The sequence below is a fragment of the Apis mellifera genome, linkage group LG4 (assembly GCF_003254395.2).
Source record: "Apis mellifera strain DH4 linkage group LG4, Amel_HAv3.1, whole genome shotgun sequence".
NCBI lineage: Eukaryota > Metazoa > Arthropoda > Insecta > Hymenoptera > Apidae > Apis > Apis mellifera.
The window spans coordinates 10,364,340-10,381,442 of record NC_037641.1 but is presented as its reverse complement, the minus strand read 5'-3'; the positions used below and the strand labels follow the sequence as shown (position 1 = coordinate 10,381,442).

The window sequence follows — 17,103 nt, the reverse complement described above, 5'->3', positions numbered from 1 at the left end:
GAGCAATATATAATATTCTCGAATATTATTTTCCAACTCGAAAAAGAAAAAAAAGAAAAGAAATTCAAAAAACCGAAATCATCCATAACGAAAAAAAAAAAAAAAAAGAAAAAAAAGAGAAGGGTTTCATCGCTACTTGCGTCATCACGGAGGAGAAAAGAGGCAGAAGTGAAAGGCGCAACAAGCGGGGAAAAGGGAAACATTACCGCGATAAATACAGAAATGAGGGGTCGAAGCAAAAAGTGAAAAAAAAGGAGAAAGGAAGAAAAAAAGAAGAACGGGGAAGGATTATCGCAAATGGTGAAAAAAGAAAAATTCGAATTTTCCATTGTGGGTGTAAAATGAGCAGAGGCGAGCCATCCGTGGCGTTCATGGTCGAACGATCACTCGTGGGTCAATCATAGCGCATACACACGTACGCAACAAACACGAAAGTAGGTGTAACTGTTCGTGTATTGGGTGCAGGAGGATGCAGGAGGAAGAGGAGGAAAAGGGGGAGGGAGGGCGGAGGAGGGAGGAGGAGAAACGAGAGGTTGCTTTAAATCCGATAGCTCTGTGCAGAGGCGACCACTGGCATTTATTAATTAATAACAAATGTATTCCGGAATGAGTTCAACGTCAAATAAAATGATATTCCTGTCGAGTAATCCGACGTGCTCCCCCGATATGTTCACGGAACAAGAACCGCGGGATGGATAGTGAATTCTCGTTGAATTAACAGGCTGGTTGCGGAAGATAAAGGCTGTATTTTCGTGAAACTCTCTCGAGCCAAATCTCGCGGACCTAAAAATATTTCCTAGATAAAATTATTATACAACAGTTATTAAAATTCGCGATGGATTATATATACATATGAATAAATCACGAATAACGTTTCCGTCCAATTCTCTTACTTACGTTTAATTTTGGATCGGTACAACATGGAAACCATCGGTGGAAAGTTACCGCGTTAACGATATTAGCATATATTTTTGAAATAATACCGTTATATTTAAAATATATTCAATTCGATAACGATAACGTTCCCATATAATTGGAATCAAAATTGATCTTAATTGATCTCTGGATTGAACGAACACGGGACGAAAAGTTGAGAGCGAAAAATTACCCTATCCATCCTGTATACGTATATTCGAACTGAAAATTCTATAGAGAACAAGAAACTTGATTAATTTTCCAAATTAATTTTCGACCAAATTTCGCACGCTTACGTTCTTCTTCTTCTTTCTCTACCATCAAATCGAAAACGAATTTTCACTCGAAAAAGAAAAAGGTATATAGACGGTGCAAATGCAAAGAGATACGTATGCGTATCGGCCCATAACCCATCCGGGGATAACGTTGTCAATTGAAATAGCTGCTTTAGCCTGGGTGTAATTTAACCTGGCGGTGGATTATATTTCGCGTATGAAAGCTTTCGCGTGAAAGTATGAAGCGAAAGGGAAGCGGTGCCCTCGGCCTCCGGTGCGAATTTCAAATGTCGAAAACCTGATATAACGCCGCGTTAATACGCGAATAATACGCGAGACCGTTGACGGCGAGCACCACTTTTCGATACGAGATCGTATCAAAGCGGGTATATACACGAATATACCGAGCAGCCGAAGCCACGTCAGGTGCGACGCTTGCGCCATCGTAATTGCTATTACGATTCCGCGCTCTCCAACGAATTCAATTGTCCCACGCGGGATGATCCTAATCGTTCGTGTCGCGTCTTGTCGTGTTTGAACGACTGGGATCGTCTCCAACGTGAAATGCGATATTTCGATCGTGCTTGGCTTATTATTATTATTGTCGATAAGAGAGAGAGAGAAGCGGAACAAACGGAGGGAGGCGAATGATTAATTCAATTTGATTCGTTGGTATAGATTACGGTAGTAAACAATCGGCCGGTTTTCCAAATATCGTCGCAATAATTCGCGTTTAGCCGCCATATATTTTTTTCCTCCCCCCTGTGTACGCGTGCGTTTTTCTTTTTATTATAAAAAATCGGATATTACGATGCCCGTTCCTATCGTTTACGATATTTTTGTTCCTCCCTCCCCTTTAATCTTGATAAATTCGTAACTCGATAAAAGTTTATCCGCTCGATGCAAAAAAATAAAAAAAAAGGAATTTAACGTAATTTCGTTACTTTTAAATTATTTACGTGATACGACGCGAATAATAATAATAATAATAATTATATAAAGATTAGATGAGGGAAGGAGAAGAATGATAAAATCGGGAGAAGAAGAAAGCGAATATTTTGAATTGAATTTTCGAGAAAGGGACAAAGCGACATAAATATATCTGCTGTATACACGTCCATAGAGGATCGATCCTTTTGTAATCCGTACATTACGCAGGCCATATTTTCATTTTTATTTGGAAACAAGTTGAGGGTGTAGGGTAGGGTGGATGGATGCTTTTATGGTGGATGTGCGTGTACGCGTATCGCGTTGTACGAGGGCCGGCCCGTTGACGAGAGATGAAATTCACCTGGAACACGTGCTGCCCTTGTTCGCCTCGTGACGCGGTGACGTAGGCGTTGAGAGGATTATTATTTTTTTCTCTCTCCGTGAATAAAATTGATAGAGACGATCGTTAGTCTACGAGGGATATTATGCAACTACGAGGAGGCGAGGAGAGTAAAATTTAGTATTACATTATATTATAGCGTAGCGATAGATCTCGGATTTCGATGCAGTCGCGCTTTCGAGGAATAAATAGAGAATAAAACAGGAACTCGTTGTTGCTTGAATTTCAGCGCGGCCACTTTACACGGTTGGACACTGGATCCATTAAAAAAGTAACCGGACGGAAAATTTTGAATAAAGTTAGTTTAACCCTCTGTTCCGTTCCCGATTCGGGACTTGAATTTCAAAGGTGCAAAATACGTGCACTCTTAAATGTTTTAAAAAATAAGAATGCTGTTACTATTTATTTCGTGATCATTTTTAAACAGACTAAAAACCATATATATTTTCCTCAACTCGTTATAAAAATCCATGCAAATAGGTTAAGTAATTACTTATTCAAAGCTTAAATAATTTATCCCTAGCTATTATCTACAATTTGTTTTCTTCGAATTATTAACTAAAATTTTATCGATCTCTGCCTCCAAACCACTTCTCTTAATGCGTTAAGGAGTCTGTCATCGTTAATTCAACGCGTTCATCGAGAAAATGTATAGAAACTTATCAAAAGATTCGAGCGCCACGTGTTTCAACTCGATTGATTTCTTTTTTTTTTTTTGGGAGAGGATGGAAAAGATGGGATATTCGCAGGTGGCATATCCGGGTACGCAACATGGGACGCGCGCACGATAATCGAATGACCAATGGAAAACTTGGTCGACCTCGATCCTAAATTCGCGATTAGGGCTGCTAATTGCGCATCACCAGAAACAGCAGATGTATCGCGCGCGCCCAAGTACAAAGGGGCGACCGCACCGCAGAGTTCTGACCAGCAGCAACCTAATCAATGCGCATTTCGCTGCCGATTTCCGTAATTGTGGTGACGCATTTGAACGTCCTAGAATCGTTCCGAGATGAATAAACAAGCAAGCGGATGAATAAACGGGGCGCGTTTTGACACGCGGAACTCGTTCCTCCTACATACTCGATCATGAGGTCGTAAAGAGATTAGAAATTAAAAAAAAAAGAGAGAAAAGAAAAAATTCTTAATGAATTCTTGAAAAAGATAAAAACAAATGAGGGAAATTTTTAAAAATATATTGAATATTTGGCGAATCACTTTTAAAGGGTTAACAAGGGAATGTTAAGAAACACAAAGGATATTTGACTTCCTTTTTTCGCAAAGGTTTAAAAGCTTGAACGATGATCCGAATGGGTGACAAATCGGCAAGAACAAAAACCGTTTGAAAATACATCCGACTTAGCCGAAAACCGTCCCAAGTGTCCATTCTCCTCTGACAGGAGACAGGAGAACGAACGAACGATAATAGTGGGATGAAGAGGACGTGGAAGGAGAGGACCAGGGGGGTCGAATTAGAAGAATTTTGCCATAAAAACCGGTTTTCAAGCGGAGGACGTTGGCCAGAGGAGGGTTGGTACAGAGAGAGAGAGGGAGAATAGCAGGGGATATCGGTGTTGGTGGTATTGTACGGTAGCCGATATTAAAATGCCGGTGATTGATGTGTGTACCGTGCTGAGCGGTACCGCGTTACGATACACACGGTGGCAATGGGGCGGCCAATGGGAAATCTCACCCTACGCACCTTACTAAAATACGGGGGCCGTCATAACGGGGTGATATTGCATCTTTGCGCGGATTCCTCCCTCCTTTCTTTGTGATCCATCCAACAGTGGCTAAAGTTTTCGTTCCGGCCCGGAGATGGAAGAATAAGAAGGAAAAGAGAGGGGGAAAAAAAAGAGGAGGACGATCGGTATTTATATCTGCGTAAATCATGGCCGCGCCATTGTGGGAAGGGCGACGCGGCGCGTCGAAACGCGAGGACCTCTTTCGGTTTCCAACAGGGAGGGGAGAGGGGGACACGGGGCTAGTAAATCTTCCATTGGATTTCGTCCGTTCTTCTTCTTCTCCTTCTTAATTTATCATATCGATTTCTATCGATCGTTGCCACTTTTTCGTTAATTTTTTTCGATATTTTATCGATCTTCCAGTTTTCGAAGTTAGTAGAAAATTAAAAGTTTTTAATTTTACGATAAAAAGAGGAAAAAAAACGATCAAAGGGAGGTTGGTACGAAGATCGATAACAAGTTGAAAAGTTGTGGATCGGTGGTGGTTGGCTAGGTGGCGGCCATCCGAATGCTTGAACACTAAAATCGACATTCGAGGTAAACTGCCAGGGAGCATCGCGTTATCATCAGCTGTTACCTGGTCGGCCATTAGCGATAAATTGACAGGCAAACACGGAATTGATTTTAGCACCGCAAAACTCGGTTTCTGCGGTGTCTCGCCACCCACACTTAACCGTTTGCCGTTCGGTATCCCGCGCGCGCGGATAGGAAAGGGCTCGAAAGCTCGCAGCGTAATAAATCGATGTAAACGCGACCGACGACAGAAACGAGAACGGGAGACAAATCATCCTGCGGACTAAGCGATTCGACCGAAACAGAGAGAGGGAGAGAGAGAGAGAAAGAGGGAGAGAAGGGAAAAAGGGGAAGAGGAAAAAAGAGAGCAAAATATCACGCGATCGAGTGTTATCAAAACAGCGTTTGTCAATGAAACGAAAATATTGCGGCTCCGCAGGAACAACGCGCCAGCCTCGATTATATTTCGTTCGCTAATCGAGGCCAATCCACGATCCGACACGCAAACCCTTTCCGCAAATACTATCGAAATACTACTTTTTTTTCCTCTTCGAGGAGGATCGTGTTTAACTTACTGTTTAACTTAACTCGATCGATAATCTATCATTTCGAACGGGGATGCGTGAAGAGGGTAGAAGATCGAATCTCGTAGAATTTTACCGATATTTTAATAAATAAATTCTAAAATCGAGCTTATAAAAAAAAAAAATCGCGGGAACAATTCGAGGAAAAACGAAATACAACTTTCCCTCGCCACTTATAACCGCGTTTCTTCGTCCCAACGACGACAAGGAACGAAGCGACATTCTACCCCCTCCCCTTCCCCCCGCAGTTCAGCAGTCGTATTCGTAGTATTATCAGGAATGGAATGTCGCCGTAATAAATGGAATCATCCCCTCCCTTCCAGCTGCGAGGCACAAACAATCCCCCCCCTCCCCTCCCCTCCCGACCGCGATTCACCCTTATATTGTTACTCGAACAAAGAGTCGCGCCACGGATGACTCGTGCTATGTGCTTTATGGTAACCACCCCCCTTATCCACTATTCCACTCCTCTTTCGAGTCGCGGCAGAAAATCAGGGTTATCCAACCCTGACTCCAACCCAAAAATGCTTCCCTTCTATATATATTGCTTTTCGATTTCGAGAAACATCGATCGTCGATCTCTTCTTCTTTCCCCTTCCTTCTCCTTTAATTCAAACGCTTTGTATTAACAATTAATAATCTTCGTTTAAACATCGCGTAAGAAAGTGTTAAAAAATTATAAGACAAATTGAAAGACGTAGGGGAAAAAAGTGTAAAGAAAGAAAGGATACGATAAGGAAAGATCGAAGGACGATGATTCGATTCGGACGGTTGAGACAAGGAAACGCGGGAATTAAATTCCCGATAAGATCCGATTAAAACCGATGGAAGGGGGAGGGGATGGAGTAACAAGCGGAGGAAGAACGGAGGAATAAAGTCGTCCCGCGAAATTTATCCCCTTTACGTTCCCCCTACCTACCCACGCTTGCGGTAGCAGCGTGTATCGCGATGTTCTCCATCTTCTCTCTCTCTCTCCGCTTCATAACTTCTTTTCAACCTTGGCCGCTCATTTTTTTTATTAAACCACTATTTGCAGTCGGGGTACGGAACCCTGGCCACCACCCAGCCGCTGTTATAATACAATGTAGCAACAACCGTAACACTACAACCTACTTGGTGACAAACGTTCTTCTTCCTTCCCCCTCCCAGCTCGCGTTTTTCCACCGTCGCGTTACGTGCGCGGCCTGTGTACCGTGGGGCAATATGGAAGATCATATGTCATGCAGAAGCCGGTGGAGGAGGAACGAAGAGGGGGAGGGTGAGCAGGACGCACACCCTCTCCCGTTCCCTTCGTTTGCACACAAAAGCGCGCGTCAAACGGGGGAGAAAGAGGGGAAGAGAGAGAGGGAGAGGGAGAGAAAGTGAGAGGCGTACGTGTAAACACAGGCAGGGGTCGTACGCACACGCGGGCAAAGGGGTCGTAATCTGTGCGTGAACGGGAACACAGCGCAGCGAAAGCTGGCTCGCTCACACGTACGGAGATTGAATTCCAGCAAACGGCGATGTAACGTCGCCGGAAACGAATAAGCCAAATAAAATAAATACTAAGGGCTTTCGGCGTGTGTATGCGGGGCGGTCACGATTCCCGTGTGCGTGCGCACACGCGTTTGTTTGCACGCGAGCCCGTGACTTTATGCGCGAGCCCGCGGAGTGATATACACGTTGTATGCGCGCGCGTGTGTGGGTGCGTTACTGCCGAGCGTGCGGCTTATTAATCTGACGCTAAAGCGATAAAGCGGCTGCCCACGCGACAGCTACGATAGTACTTCATACGAGCACCACCACACGCGCGGCCTACCTCCTCCTCCTCTTCGCGCCCCACCCTCCGTCTCTCCGCGATGCGCGGCAACGATTCCGGCCTATTATCGCCACCCTTAAGACCTCGGCTATCATCCCTCCCTGTTGTTGCCTTGCTAACCGCCGCTTCGATCACCTGTCGCTCGTTTGATCGATTTCACCGCCGGCCACGATTTTCCTCCGATTCTTATTGAACTTATTATTCGTGCAAGTATTAAGTATCGAAAGTTGTAACACGTAAATGTTTAAAATTGAGAAAATTAGAATAGATCGAAGATTTGTTTTAGCGTGTGATTTATACGTGAAAATACGAAGTGTAATTAACATAATAATGAACTTTTCTTCGGTATTTCGGTATTTCAAGTATTTTATTTCCGAAAAACCAAATGTCTCTTTCTTCTTTCTGATATTTCTTCCATCTTAAAATTATCCAATGATGTTTTATAAATGTCCTTAAGATAAAAAAATTACCCGCAATTCGATGACACAGAAAGGAAAAAAGAAAGAGGGAATGTAATGAAAAATTCGCAAGGGTGCAATTCGAGCGGGCTCGTAAATATTAGTAAATATACGACCTTTGAATACGTTTTTCTTCTTTTTTTTTTTTTCCCCCTCCGTGTAGCGAGATTATCGATAACGAACAACGAGATCGAGCGACGAAAATCGTCGACGATACCGTTAAACAGGCCCAAGAGTTACGAGGTGCGCGACATTTGCAAATCGGGCGTTTAAAGCGGGAGAAGAAATAGAATCGAAGGAAATGGAGGGATATCTCCCCACGCGTGTTATCACACACGTAACGTGGATTTGGATGCGCGTAAGCAACAGTCGTTTGCAAGATTTTCTCCACCCTCGTGTTCTTAGTATTTAAATTATTATTACGAAATATTCCTTCGATCGTTTGGAAACAGTGTGTCTTCGAAATTTTTACCTTGCATTTTATCCCGAAATTCAATTTAACAAACGAAATATCTTTGTCGTTAACGATCAGAAAACTCGATTGTTTCTAATAATTGCGGAGGACGTTGAAGTTAAACCTCCATTTCTTTAATTTATGTTTATAAAAAGCGTATTCCTTTCGTATAAATAATTCGCAGATTATTAATTAAAAAAGGAAAAACAACATTTAGAATCGCAAGTTCTTTCTCAAAAGTACCAATAAACGACAACAAACGATATTCACTTTGCCGCTAAATAACGATCGCGAAGTATTACACATCGAAAATATTCCAATTCTTGGCGTACGCGTAATCCGATCTCGAAATTAACATAGTTAACGAATTAACGATAATAAGTAGAAATATCCCGAACGCGACAATTTGTAAAATGGCGGGGAACAAATTCGTGAGGAAGTACGGGGAACGAGGGTGTTGGGAGAACAGGTGGAGAGAGGCGGCGGGTCGTAACCGAGGGGGAGTTGGGGGTGGGAGGGAGAAGGGGCCGCGTATACGCGAGGAAACTAAATCAGTGGGAATTCCCGTAGCCCGCTTACGGGTTCCGCGTATGTGCGTAGATTTAACCTGGCACATGCACAACACACGTTCGGTGTTTCCCGCGTTATCATTTCGAAAATCTCTAAACAGCTCTCATCGTCCCTGCTGGAAAGCCAGCAGCCCTATCCGTCAGCCGCTATCTCCTCCCGCCTTTGCCTCCCGCCGTATCCACGATTTCATTTTCCCTTCCCCGCCCTCTTCTCTCTCCTTTTCTTCGCCAATCCTCCCCCCACTCCCTCCCATCCTCCCTCCGGCGAGTTTAAAGAAAATCGGTGAAAATTTAAAGCGCTTAGCGCCCTCGATTGGACCGCAGGGAGTCGAGGAGAGAGAGAGAGAGAGAGGGATGGCCGTTATCGGAATGCTTATCGTGTGTGAGGGGGCTTAGGTGGATTCCGCTCGACGACCAACACGCACATCGATGCACACACATTGAAGGACACTATACCAAATATACTCTCACCCAATCGCCGCCAACTACGACCTTCCTCCCCCCCTGGTATCGCCTACGCTACTACCCCGGAGCAGGCGTTACGACCCGCTGACAAATAGTAACGTGTCGCGATTATGCCGTGTTTGCACCGACATCCATCCGCGGTGAAAGATGACGCGTGTTTTACGTAAACGTGGAGGCAAGGTGGGCAAACAAGCACCTGGATATGGCGGCCGAGGATTCCCGTTCGTTTCGCTCTCGACCGCGAATGGAATTTCGCGCGCCAATGTTATGTTCCCGATGGAATATCGTTCGTTACCCGATTATCAAGATTATAACGTTGCCGCTTTGTAACTCGATACGTAGCGCGTATTTGGAGATGAATCTGGTGTGTTTTTTTTTTTTTTTTATTATTATTGGACGAATAGGAGAGGGTGAAAATTGTGAGAAGCTTCGCTCGTTAAGTTTTGATTTGGTATTCTTTTTTTCTTTTTTTTCTTTCGATGGAGGGTCATTCAGATAAATTTTTCTTGTTGCTTAAGTAAGTGAGGTGAAGAAAAATTGTTGAGAAAATTAAGACGAAAGTTTTGATTAACGTTGGAAAAGTGTGAGCGTTCTAGATCGGTCTATCAGCGATCTAGCCACTAAGAAGTTAATTGGCGTGGACGATGGGTAATTACGTAGCAGTAACAGCTGGGAAGGGGCTGATGGCCCAATGCGCGTTTATCACGCGCAACCACTAAGAATGTTGATAGGTCTCGTGAATCGATGCTCATGTTATGAATCCCTTATGAAGATTCGATCATTTTCTTGAAAGTAATAATAATTTATTATTAGTTCCAGTGTTGCGAAAACCATTTCCACGTGGAGGAGAAACCTGGAGAGACAGCAAGGGAGAAGAGATGATGATTCTAATTCTCAACGACGGCGTTTCATTTCGAGAGCGCTAATTTCGATCGAACTAATTGCACGAGAAGTAGAATTTAATTTTTCTAACAGCATCCCAAATATTCGATATTCATCCTCGGAAAATCGGAGAGGCGAAGGAGAACGTATTTAATTACTTCGAGTTGAAAATGAAATATTAATCTTCGAATCAAGGGGAGGATTAATCGTGTGCGAAAAATGATTGACAACCAGGATTTAAACGATACGAAAAAATATACACGACGAGTAAATGAGATGATACGAAAATATCGAAAAATCAATTGCAAACGTTAACGATGTTGCAAACGACGGATTAGAAAATTGGGGAAATAAATTAGAACGATCATCGTAGATATTTCGAGATCACGTTTCGAGACGAACGTTTGGAGAGGAGGGAACGGATTATTTTGATAAAATGGTAATTTCACGAAATGACGGAATGGAGATAGGGAAGATATTAGGTAGACGATAGCTTTTTGGGGAGGTTAAGTGGGTCAGTGGCGGTACAATGCGGCCGAAAGTAACAAAAAGCGCATTGTTATGCGGTTTTAACTAGGCGGAGATATGGTCGATCGGTGTGTGCCCCGTTTGATTTCGACGACGCCGCGTATATATATATATACGCGCGCATTGTGCCGATACACCGGATAACGAGTTGCAAAGGAAAATAAAAATAAATAAAAAAAAAAAAAAAAAAAAAAGAAAGAAAAAAAGAGGGGGAAAGAGGAGGGAAAAAAAAAACGCCATCCCGAAAAAATGCAGGTTATACAGGAAATGGATATTGAAACGTGTATTTGTTAAAAAAGAAACATAGACCGGATATTGAAATATGTTTTCACGAGACTGTTTTCGATCGACGCGTTCGGTCTTGAACAAAGCAAACAAATCAGCAGGGAATGCAAAACATTTTCAACTATTTCAAAGAGTGTGTAACGCGATGGCCTCTTTCGTTCCACGATCTGAAGAGCGTGGATTAAGTTTGGTTGGAAATATTTGATGGGTATACACAAAAAAATATGCAGATATACACATATAGAAGAAACTAGTAGTTAATCGATAATGTAAATATCCGATAATTTCGATATTTTCCGAAAAGTGATTCCATTTCTTTCCTTTTTTCCTTTCTCAAAAATATTCATTCCGGAATAGATGCGAATATTATACGAGGGACAAGAGACTTTTCGCGCCAAGAAGAGGTGGGAATAGGAGGGAAGAGAAGTAGGCGAAGAAACGAGCGGCGGGGCAATTCGATATTTTAATAAAGAATATTGCAAGGCGTCGCAGCACACTTACTTAGTCACGCTGAACGATTACGATAAATTAACAGGTCTCTCGCCTTTATTCCTCGCCTCCTCGTTCCTCCGAGAAGAGAGAGAGAGAGAGAGAATATCCATAGGACTCGTAGTAGTCTTTTCCCGATTTTAATTACCAATTTAATTAATCCAAAGAGATCCACTTCATTATTCTTGTCATAATTGGACGATAGATCCGTCGAGAAGGGTGTTGCACCGATCATCGTTATTTATCGATAGAGTTTTAAAGGAAGATTAAAGAAAAGAAAAAATACGAAGAAGAACGCGAGATGGTGGGAATAAGTTGCATAGGAGAGGAGGAGAAGAAAGTGGACGCAATAACTTGGACGACGTTTCGCTCTTGATGGGACGACGATTATTACGGAGTGTTCGAGGAGGTGCCGTTTCGTATATACACGAAGTAAAAGTGGTTGGCGAATGGTTACGCGCGGCAAATTTTCTTCGTTACGGGAAGAAGATGGCCGATTAAGCCGCCCCGTAACAGAAGACCGAGCCACGCCATTTTTAAACTGCGCCCGCCGCACTTTAAACGGGCATGAATATATAAATTTTAACGGCGACCATGTTGCTTCTTAATATCCTCCGTGGCCAGTTTCGTTTATACTGCCTTTCCTAGTACAACAGCCGAGGTGATGCTGTACCCGTAATCGTATCGCGCCGCCTCTCTTTTGCGGTTTCTTCTTAAATCTTGCTCCGTTCTCACGATACCTTCAACCCCCTTTCATTCGAGTTCCCTTCGAGTTGAAGAAGAGAAATCTCGAAATTTATTCGAAGCGATGATCGATTCGATCCACGATCTAATATCTAAAAATCGAACGGAGAAATTAAACGCGATTATTATGAAAGAGTAATATTTCTTCCACTATTTACGACGCGAGTGAAAAGAGAGACGATCGAGGTAAAAGAGATATCAGAAACGTGTTTCGGCACATTTTTGCGAATACGCGGGGGGAGGGGGGAGGGGAGAGAATATAACAAACAAAAGTGCGCGCTTTGTATTTTTCGATGGATTACGGTGATGATATTTGTGCGCCTGTATTTCTGAGCGGTTCAAAATTTAATCGGAATTATTCCGTGAAAATTACACGCGTTACAGAGGTCAGAGGAGCTTTGTAATCGGCGATCGAATCGAAACAGTGCAACTCAGCACGCGCATAAATTCATATTTTATCGCAGAATGCATTATGCATCGTTCCGGCATATTTTAGCTGCAGTTTTTGCTCTGTTGCATTTCACCCGCATTAAAATGAACCGCAGAGTTTTGCTATGCAACGTGTTTTTAATCGTGCGCGTTACAGACAGGTTTTGTAAACGGCTCGGTTATTCGAGTACTCTCCGCCACGTTGCTCGCGTATTTTTCGTTTTTCACTGCATCAATACGTCGAATTCATAGAATTTTATTTACTGCACTATTCGTTAATTTCTTCGTCATTAGAATACCCTCGTGCAATCATGAATTTTTACATTTCATCCCCCATCTCTCCTCTTCGGCTTAACGCTTCTTCGCTCGTCGTCGTTTTCTCTTTTTTTTTTTTATTTTTTTGTTTCTATTTTAGGTAGATGAATCGATGATAAATCTTCGAAAGATTCGTTAAATTTTTCCTGGCTTAATCTCGAAAATTTATCTCACTTTTTCAAGCATTATTGCGGAAATAATTGATATCCATAAGCGTTTTAAAATCATAATCACGATCCTAAAACGACAATGATTCTTTGTTTCGCAAAATTTCGTCGAGCTCGTTAAATCGTGCAACGATTTAACAACCGCAAGAAAAGACGAAAAATTTATTTTTCCGATTATTTCCTGTAATTTTTCTAACGGAATGTAAAATTACAATCGTTTCGAGTGTTACGCGAATCGCTGAAATAATCTCAGGAGAAAATTCATTACAAAGTAATTTTTATTTATTTTCTATCACATACACGCACAAATATGATATAATATATTTTTTTAAAAATTAAAAACTTGCGCCGTAAAGGTTATTACGGCATTGCCAATAATTTATGGTATCGTTAATAATTTTTTTCCCTCTTCCCCCTCCCCCCTTTTTCCTTACTATTTATGCAGAAATAAATAAAACGCGTATGAACGCGATAGATTGGTATCTCTTATAGAATCGATAATAATTAATTCGCAATCGAGTGTCGGCAATAAAGAGGAGAGAACCGTGAAATATTCATTTTAATACATAGTATATTGTGTCAAAGGTTAAAAAATTGGATGAAAAATAATTTATACGCGCGCGCGATCCGACATAAACACAAGCGTGTTTCCCCTCGGAACAGATATTAAGATTGATTTCAATTATCATTCATGGTGTTACGCAAATTTATATACAAATAAATAAAATAAAAAAAAAGGAAAAAAAGGAAAAAAAAAAAGCGGCAACACAGTTTACAAAACACGGTAATAAAACGGGCGCCGACTGTTTAAAATGAAACACGATTCGTTTTTGCAATATTTATTTAAAACCATAACGTTTAAAAAGCGTTGGAACTCGGCCCACGAGTTGAAAAACGTATCGCGGCCGGCGCGATATTAGCCGTATAATTGAATATAGATCGAGGTGCGAACATTTTTCCAATGTTATTAACAAAATATAAACGGCAGAGTAGAATTTTGTATAATTGAAAAATTGTTTTCAAATATAATTTCACCTCCGATAAAAAGTACGTTCCACGCGTTGTTAAACGCCAATTATATAAAAAAAAAAGGCATCATGGGCTCATCATTCCCCATAAATTTAACGAGCGAAATAATTTTATCGAGCTTGATTAACCACGATTCATTAAAATAAATAGCATAACCTTAACCTTAATTTAACTTCGAAAAAAAACTTTATCGATTAATCGATCGTCGTCGAATTTCGAAAAAAGGAAATTTCTCGTTTCATTTTCGACTGTAAGATTCCTATGTATATATATATAAGAGTTCTATTATTTAATCATCAGGGTCGCCGGTTGAATATCATTTTCCCTCCTTATCTGTTTATTTCGTTTCTTATTGTTGGGAGTCAAGGTCGTAAGTAAAGGAAACATCCTCTCCCCCCGTCCGACGGAATATTTAATTAGTTTTTCCAGCCGACAGTTGCCGTCCATAAATGTTAATTGCAGATGAAGTGGTAATAAGAAGCCTCCCCTCCCCTAGTTCCCTCGCCCTTCTCTCGCCCCTTAATTCCTTACACCGCTTAACGAGTGCCCGCAAACATTATCCACCGGCAACCGCCCGCTATAAAAACGCATCTTTCTCTCGTTTCTGTCGACGTCTCTCGTCCCACGTGAACGATACACGTTGCTTCTCATCCTCGAATCGTCTTTTCTTAAAAAAATATCGAGATCGCACGATAATAAATATCGATAATTCCCAAAATTATCATTTTTAATTTGTTTAAACTATTTTTTGATAAATTTATCATATCAACAATCATCATTCTATCAAAAATTACATATATCTTCAATAATTTCAATAATTTTAAATAATTTATTTAAATAACATTTTTAATAGACCATCAATTCACCCCTTCGAGGAAAAGAAACGAAATAAGGAGGGAAAATAATATTCAACCTGATGATTAAATAATAGAATTTGCTTTGAAATCGATGCAAAAAGGAGAATATCGGTAGAAAATGAATCGTTAAAAGATTAAATTTACGAAACGATCGATATTCGAAAAGAGAGAATATAGAAAGGTGTCGATTCGGAAATAAAGAAGGTAAGTGGGATTAAAAGAAAAAAATCAGAATTTTTCCTCCCCGTTTATTGTCAACGGGGCTTCACCCGGGGAGCTCGGGGAGGAATCGTGGAAAAATCGTTTGAAGCGTTTCGAGAAGAGGCGAGGAGAGAGGCGAGAAAAAAATCAGTGACGATCCTCGGTCGGGGCGAATAGAAGGGCGGGTAGTTGGCCGGTAGAGGGGTCGTGGAGGCAAAGGCAGAAAGAACGGAATTTAATTAAGTAAAATTACTGTCGCGCGAAGAGGCGAGAAGCAAACGGGGCTGGAGGGGAGGCACGGGGCGAGAGGATGTTGGCCGAAAAGGTGGCGATGCAAGACGTTACATGGGGACCATGGAGGGAGGAGGAGGAGGAGGAGGAGGAGGAGACCCGGCATAATGATCTCATCCCTCGATAAAAACGTGCTGTAATAGAAAGTAAACGAATTCGGGAAGCCTCGCAAACTATTCTTCTTCCCTCCCCTCTTCTCTTTTTCAAAGTGGAATAATTTCTTCTTTTTTTTTCAAACAGCGTAAAAAGAAAAAATCTTGAAAATTGCAATTGCGAGTCGGAATCCAGAAGAGGAGAATAAAAACAATAATCCTTTCGCATATCGCGCAATTGTGTTAAAAATTTTTAAGAAATCGAGGAGAAAAATTTAAAGGGATGGTAGAAAAAGAAGGAAAAAAAATAGAGAACGTACGTATTTTTATACTCGCTTAACGAAAGGAATAGGAAGAGGGACGACTAAATAGGATGGACGGAATTGCCCCTCGGTGTTCGTCTCGACCGAGAGTGTAACCGGGAACGCGTTCATCTCCCGTTGGATCCCATGCAATCACGCGAAACGACCATTTACGCCGCGTTTATGAAAAATAATATCTCCTTCGCTCCGGCGAACAGATCCTCCGACGATAGTTTCATCGACGATGATCGAGGTGACGGAAACGAGTCACTACACCGCCTTCGATATCTCGCTGTTACGCCGTTGAATCGTGTCATCTCACTTGTCACCGTCCGATGCATAATTTAGAAGCTTTCGAAACGGGGGAGGAAAAAGTTGCACGGGGGATGGCAAGGCAAGAAACTTTTTCCTTTGAAAGCCATCCTTTTCGATTTAAATCGTCTTTCAAAAGTTCGTCAAATATTTTTGGAATTATTTTTCGAGAAAACACTGGTTATTACAGTTCTTACTACAAAGATTGTAGATAATTGTAGATTTTTAGAAACGAAGGACTTAATGTGTAATGCGGTGCGCGTTAGGGGCATTAACGAGGGTAGAAGGGACGAAAGCTCGTTTACAATCGGTCTTGTTAGATTTGTGGACACGAAGATGAGCATAGCTCGTAGGCTTAATCTGTGCAAACACGCAAGTCGATCTTGTAGCTGGATTTCGGGGATCGATGGAGGGACTTTGGGGCAGAGGGAATTCCGAAAATGGACAGTGAAATCGATATTGGCGGTCGATATTCAACGCGGTTGATTAAATTTTTTACGTTGCATCGAAAATATTTAAAGTTTGTCAAGAAAATTCGAAAAATCGAAGGATTTAATCCATTCGCATAATTTCCTCTTCTCTAGAAAATTTCCAATTTCCCAAAATTTTTCGCAATGTAACGCGTTATATATTTATATATATAATACCAGTATCGTGATAGTAAATTTTTGGCTAATCTTCCAACTCTGCGATGGCCGCATTACGCCTACCGATCGAACTTTGTTAAGCCTACTATATATCAGCACTCTGTTGGGAAATGTTAGAATTTGACGACGGGCAGGCTTAGCGTGATTTGTCGATTTGAGAACGTGTTGTAACGCCCGTGTAAGGCGCAGCCCATTACGATTATTCGATTAATTAGATGAAAAAAGAAAGAAACTACTTTAAAAATCGTGTTAATAATTTCCACCCAGGGGCAAGAAACATTCGAATGAAATTTGCAACAGGGTTTAGTGAGCGAAGCGAAAATTTCTAATAATTTGTTAGACTAAATATCGTTCGATTAAAAAACCAAACCTGAGATGTATACATACATATGTAGACAAACTTTGCAGAGAAATATTTATTATTTAT

At 41.5% G+C, this 17,103-nt stretch overlaps 1 protein-coding gene across 5 annotated transcripts in view; it reads right to left on the bottom strand.

The window, feature by feature from the left end:
* Positions 1-17,103, bottom strand: part of LOC725092 (E3 ubiquitin-protein ligase RNF220) — a 130,471-nt gene that overhangs the window by 77,722 nt on the left and 35,646 nt on the right. The gene's annotated exons all lie outside the window — the stretch shown is intronic.